The following is a 7300-nucleotide window of genomic DNA, read 5'->3' on the forward strand; positions in this document are numbered from 1 at the left end:
CCATTTGGGAAATATCTTGGCTGTCTTTTAGCTCTATGTTGGATGGGCGCAGATAGATTCACACTTTCAAAAGTGCCCGAAGAAAGTGTGGCGAAGGAAGTTTGTCACACTGCAACACAGAAAGCACAGAATAGGCTCTGAACAGCAAGGGGCCATATAACAATTCAGCATTTTCTGGAATCACCAAAATGGAAGTAGAAGGCAGGATGTCGTGCACTGTTGATGGAGGTTACGAGCCAAATTTATTAACACGAACGGGAGAGTTTTCCAGGTGAAACATATCCCGCCATACATGTTCTGACAAAAAATATCAGCGCTGGAAACATCAGCTACGAGTTCTAAGGCAGAACTGTATCCTTTGAAGTCATGCAAAATGGCTCTCATCAGATGAGAGCTCTGCAGACTGAGACATCCAGCATATAAAAAATGCTGTGATTGGAAACCTGGTAAGCTAATGAGTTTGCACTTCTATCTTCTCAATTTGTACAGGCTTTTGTGCCAAGGCCTTTGAGGCTTTTCTGTGCCAAGTCTTGTAATAGTGTTCTCATTGTTCGCCTGAGAATCTGACACTTTTTTATGAAACTTAGGGGGAATCCATCTCCAAAACTTCTTCACATGGGAAAGACAAGGGGGCCGGGAAAATCACTGTGAATTATGGATATTGCTGCAGTGAAATTAAGATGACAAAGAAATAGTAGGGGGGAAAAAAAGAATCCTGTCTTAAAAGGCTCCAAAGGGTGGATATTTCACAACTGCATCTGAGCTGCAATGCGGCGTAACAAGTCATAAGTAGTTCTTGTTAAAGACTTATGAAACCATATTTCTCATTCCTCCTTCTCCCTCTCCTCGTGTCAGCCTAAGAGACCGAACTCCTGCAATCTTATGGGCAATAACCATCTGTAACTATTAGCTATTGGCTCCTCAAATAATGTGTATATTAGAATCTCATTTTTCCTGTCAGAGTTGTTGCTGTGAAAGTGAAATTATTTGAGGCTGGTTGTATGGTAGTCATTCCTCTCTCTCCCTCTCTCTCCTTCTTTCTCTTTTGGTTTGTCTCTGTCAAAGCAAACCACACAACTATCTGATAAATGAGCTACAAATGAGAAGGGGGGGGGGGTTCACTTGGGAGTTGTTCAAATTATTTGGAGGGCAGTGACCACAGTGCTTATTTGAGCTTAAGATGCAGGCTGTTGAGATTCGCTGGGAGCAAATCTAGAGGCTGGTTGAGTCTTCAGGCATGTCCAATCCTATCCATTCAACCATTAATGCCGGAGAGTAGACCAGAGGAAACGTTACAGCCCTCAGATCAACGCTGAAGCAGAGTGACCAGGGTCCCTTTCCTCCTCGAACTCGCTGCTTCCTTTGCCCAGCCTTGGTAAAAAATTCAATAATTCTTACACATGACAAGACAGTACAGAACATTCTCCATATCACCCTCCTCACTATTTTAAACTACTGTACGCTCAGCAGTTTTTTTTTCAATTATAGCTACTTTTGATGTAATAATCAGCTGTGTGGGGAGTCTGGGAAAAACATACAGCAATAGCAAAGAACAGACAGTGCCCACTGCCACTTTACACCCTTTGTTCTGTATGTAAATTGCTGTTTTCTCACAAGTATTCTATAGGTCGAACTACTGAAGAGAAACCCGCTCAAAACAACCTAATGAGATATTGTAGAGGAGATGAAAACAAATGCCTCCTGTATAAAAGTAAGAATCCCTCTGTACAGTTCAGGAGTACAGTGCAACCCACACATCTCTCTGTGTAATTCACACGCACGCACACATAAACGCACACAGTAATTCTACGAGGCTCAAGGTTGTCGTGCTTATTGAATATATCAACTTAACCACTGATGTCATTGATCAAAAAGCCAATTCCAGTTCTATTATTGCGTTAGAGGGTAAAACAATTGCCAAATGACTTTGTAAGGTGCACTCACTTGGTAAACAGATCTGAGATCCATTAAAGCCTTGGAGATTATCAAGCCTCAGTCCAACAATTTGTGGAGATTGCTCTAAACACCTTGCTGGTGACCTTCCTCGTCCAGTTGAAAGTCAATGGGAAACGTGGCAAGGAGCCCGCCAGCGGCACAAGCACCCCGTGCACTTTAATTACGTCGCATCTCAATGGCTGGCTATTTCCTCGTCCCCCTCGCCTCCCTTATACAACCATGTGTCCCTATCAATACCTCGGACTCACCTATCTATTCCAGATGTGCCATAGGCTTAATAGACCCCCGATACTACCGGCCACTCTTAATCAGGGCATCTTCTCTCCATGATAGATATGGCATAGCGTGAACTCTCATCTCATCAATATTAATGTCTGGACTTTACTCCATGCTGTGCTTTGTGGTTTACTGTAGCTGCCTCTCTCTGACCTCTGAGTGAGGAACGTGGATGTTTTCCATGTGCTTAATCATAATGCACAGTGCCTACTGCATTGATAGGTTAATGTACCCGAGAGGATCAATGCACTCTTGAGGACATCTAGTACAACAGACATTTAAAGGTTCAGGGAAGACTTTAACAATGAGTGCAGTCTGTCTATGTTAAGATCTCGATCCAGATTAATTGAATGGGGTTGTGTAAGGTCTGGTGACTGGTGTGATAAGTTACTGTAGATAATTGGCAAAAGCAATTGTTCTAAAGAATGCAAATTCAACCAAGAGCTCATTAAGAGCACATAAATGATAGTTTCTACAGATTTTTTGCAAACTTATTTCTAAAGATCAGCGCCAGTTCAATACTTTGTGGATAAACAGGCAGTATAATGATGATAATGATTGTTTGCAACCTATGGGGTCCTAAAGCAGATTAAACTCAAAGCTTTCTTGATGTGGTTTCCATCACAGTTACATAACGCTGTAGCGATATTCAGGATATTTGAAGATATCTGAGCCCGATCCCTGAATAACACTGACTGGCAAGGGATCAACAGTCGAAGCATTTTTGTACTGGTAATCTCCATAAAACTTTATGCAAATCTGTATGGAAAAAAGGGATAGGCTTTTTTGCCTCGCACTGAAAACTCAGCAATAATTGAAAAACAAGTCAGAGACTATTTTTATCCTCCTGTATCAAGATAATGTTTTCAATCTAGTATTTATAGGGAGGGTATGGTGTGCAAAAGTGTTTCTTTAATTCTTTTTAAAATTTTTTACACCTAGGATCCTGTATCTTCCTCTGAAGGGGGGAAAGCCTCTGCATGGATACAGAGAAAAACATTTGCTCCCAATGAATAAATAATGAAAGGAAACGAGGTGCTTGCATTAATTTGCAAAGCATAAAATGCAGAACATTTCACAGAGTTTTAAGCCAAGGTTTTGGGGGATCATTTACCTCACGGCGGGGTGTTACAATATGCAGCCAAATATAGCAACGCTTTGGTGAGGAAACTTAAAAAATGCAGTGTACTTGACAGTAAATGACATGGAAAATATTCTACAACCTTTTTTATGTTTTAAGGGTTGGTGCTGAATCCTAATGTACACTGTAATGTAAAATGTAAGAGGAGTAACTGAGAATGTTTTCAAACTAAAAGACGCAGGATCTAACAGGGTAATTGAAGAAATGTGCTTTTCATTCTTCATCTGCACATTTTACCTTTACCTTGCTGACCTTAGATGCATATTTGACTGTAAAAATCATTCATCGTCGTCATCATTATACATGGGAGCTTTAGTGGAATTACAGAGACCCTGTTCCTCCACTGCTGCAGAGCTGATGAAGACAGTACTCACTCAATTTACAGAAGACCACTGAGCATCTGCAGGCCAATTGTCCCTTTTATTTCCCAGAGTCTGGCAAGCCATAGCAGAGCTTTACGGTCCAAGAACTGGAAAGCTGCTGTCTTCTTTTGGTGGAAACCTGAAGCAAACACAGTCGTGTGCCAGTGACTGGACGCTGCGACATGGTCATTTATCTTTAGAGGACAAGCCATATTGTAAATCCAACTATAAAGACGCTGAATTGGACTTCTGGCTAAACAGCTCTGCAACATAATAATTAATGTGTAGCCCTGGGCATGTGTCTTGGCAGGGGTCCCCACCTGTGGTGCCGGTGCAGAAATGCCCCAAGCAGACCTGAGTTCATTTACCTTCAGTATTGCATTATCTCACTCTGAATAACCAGCTTTGTTCCTGTGCTTCAGTGCTGGGGAATATTTGTCTTAGTACTATAATCTGAGGAAGAAATCCTGATAATGTAGGTAAACATTTTAACACCCTTTTCTTGGCAAGGACTTAAGTGAGCAGAATAAATAATAAGAGCAATGATCTGTCCCACATGGAAAATTATTTGTGACTATGAAGTATTACATCACTTAACGGTAAGACTTAGGGGAAAAAAAAAAACTTAATTAGCGCCTTTGGAGAGCAGAAACAGATCCAAGATTTCAAGGGTAACACTCAGCCAAAATCTCAGCCAATATATTATCTCTCACATTAGTTGGTACCCTGCTGCAAGAGCACTCTTTTCATTTAGAGATATACAATATGGCAGGCGCTGATGAATAAATGTAAGTCCTGGTCCTAAGCCCAAATATCTTCTATGTTTAATTAACTGAGCTGCCATCGAGCTACTCATACTCGAGTTGGGCTTGTATCATACCACCATTATGTTGTGTATGGCTGCATTTCATATCAGAAACTAGAGGGAAACAGCATCTTTGTTTTCCGTTTCTATTCCTTTCAAGGGGAAGAAACGCTACGGTGCATGTTGACCTTTTCAAAGAGGGACTGCAGTGGCTTAGATGTGTTTCAAATACGATTGAGCCATACGGCTCTTGGTTGCAGCCGAAGGTCTTAATTGGCATGTGATTGCCTGTCATGAGTCATCACAGGAACGTTGGATGCTTTTCAATGTCGGTCACTGTGTGCAAACACACGGATCCAACAGATGGCAACATTGTTCCTTCATCACCAGAACAGGTTACTTGGCGATCTGCCAGTGAGGTACGGGTGCATCGACGAATCCCTCCAAAATAAAAACAGCCATCAAACACAAAGTGTGGGCGATGACGATGTGACTAATTGTTGCCATGGTGATCTGCTCTTTGAGATAACGTCTAACGGTAAGGGAAAAAGGAGCGGCGAGCCTTGTACAGAGCAGAGGAGAAAATGAGAAAGGGGAAGAGAGGAGGAGATGAAGAGGGTGAAAGAAAAGGAGCACTAATGTTCCCTGTGGGAGAGGAGAAAGGAGTGTAGGGACCCTTTAATGTAAGGTCAATTCAATGTCTCCCAGTCAATTCAGCGACATAAATACCTTTCAATTCATCTGTTCAACAACTGACCTTCTTCCTGAGAGTTTTTCTTCTCATTCTGCAATTACTAGCGTTCAGAATGACTTGAACTGAACCCAAGTCAGCATCAGTAAGGTTATGGCTACTACGTGCTTGTCTCTGTTTCACTAAGGGGCTCTTTAGATACCGAATGTGTCACAAATTCCTTAAGTGAAAAAGCCAAGTTTGAGCCTGTGTATGAAATGTAACAGCAGGGCAATGTGGGCCTATCCAAAATGATTACATGTCTTGGAGAAAAAGCCCTCTTGCACAATCCTTCTAAAAGTCATAAATTACACGCTCATGTATTTCTAGCTGAGAAAAAAAATGGATTCTACCTGCCATGAACTGCAGTTTGCAGCACGCACTTATCCCTTCAATCACCTCCAGCATCCTTTCATCAGGCTTTGTCTATGACTGTGGTAGCATGGCTGGCGTGCGTGTGCTGTTTGCTCGAGCATTGTTACCCCACAGCGAGTGCCGAGTCAGTGTCTGCTGTGTTAATGTTGTGCCAGGGAGAGACGCCTGGCCGCAGACTGTTGCATCAGCCCGTCCTTTTGTTTAACAGGACAATGACGACTGGATGCTAGTGAAGGCAAGACAGAGAAAGTGAGGGAAAAACAGAGAGAGCATGAAAAGGGAGAGACTCTCCCCATTTCAGCAGCATAACATCATCCTGTGTCTTTGTTAAAAAATCTGACTAATCCAGTTTTCCCCATGGTCAAGGTCAGCTCTTTAATAAGGCAGATATAAATCACCACTGGGTTCATATTTCCCCTCTGTGCTATCTGAGACCCTGCAGTACTGTTGTGTTATGTATTATCACATGGGAGCTGCCAGTGGTGTGGCAAACTATGCTGAGCTGTGGCTTGTCACAGCGTTGTGTGTCATATGACAACCTGCTACCTGGCAATAGCTTCCACTGGGGCTGAGCGATAAGAGGGAGGCTGCAGATAAGATGTCTCCTGTTCTGGATGTGCCAGGAGCTCATGCCATTTACAAGGGAGGAACTGATCATTTTTAAACAAGTCTTAGGACTGCCAGGACTCAGTTTCACCGAGTCCCACAGCACAAGCTGGATTTGTTTTTCACAGCACGAAACTGCCTTTGTAGAGTGTTTGATGTCACCCACCGAAAATGTCATTAACGGCAGGAGTTTTGAGGTGCCGCTGCTGCCATCTTTTTTTTTTAGTGATGCCTGGTGAATAGCAGCCACCACTGTACGTGACTAATCATTACTCATGCCTCCGACTGCAGTGTGCCTGATAACGACGCGGGAATGTGGATTTGTCTTCACTCCCACACGGGCTGTTGCTAAATGACAGTGAAGTGACGAGTCCAGACGATTCTGACATGATACATGTCGTCTTTCGCCGAACAGAATTCGTCAGTAACACTCGTCACTGTGCCACTTGTCACCGTGCTCCCGCTACTCATCGCCGTGCCTGTCACTGTGACGTTACAACAAAAAAAGACATCCCCGCTCCCTGTTCCCCTAAATTTTTCTAACTGGAACTCCTTGTGTCCTATATGAATTCAAAAGCTTGTATTTTGCACATGTTCTAATGCAGGAAAATTGTCCAAATGTTCTTTCCAGCCACATCGTGCTCAGACAGAATGTGTTTTCGCCATGTAATGCACCCCTGGGTGTCCTCTCTGCTCTCTCTCTATGTTTACAGGACAATTTGTTTCTGCAACAACCTCTCAGCAGGAGTGTGTTAAATTAGTGAGGCGTGTGTGTATCTGCAGCCTCCGTGTGCACACGTGCATCAGGCTGATTTTCCCATGTATGTGTGTGTGCACATATGCTTTCTTCTGTGCTTCACATAAGCTTAAACTAGGGCGTTTCAAGGAACTCCGCGTAATAGCAATCAGCTAAGGCTTCATTAAAATGTAAATTCTAGCCGAGCCTCTTGTGAGTCTTTACAGTGCTTCCAAAATAACCGAGCGAAGGCCTTCTGGGGACTTAACGTATGATCTAATCTGTGTGTCTTATTTGAAACCTCTCTCTCTCT

The sequence above is a fragment of the Chaetodon trifascialis genome, chromosome 5, assembly GCF_039877785.1.
Source record: "Chaetodon trifascialis isolate fChaTrf1 chromosome 5, fChaTrf1.hap1, whole genome shotgun sequence".
Taxonomy (NCBI): domain Eukaryota; kingdom Metazoa; phylum Chordata; class Actinopteri; order Chaetodontiformes; family Chaetodontidae; genus Chaetodon; species Chaetodon trifascialis.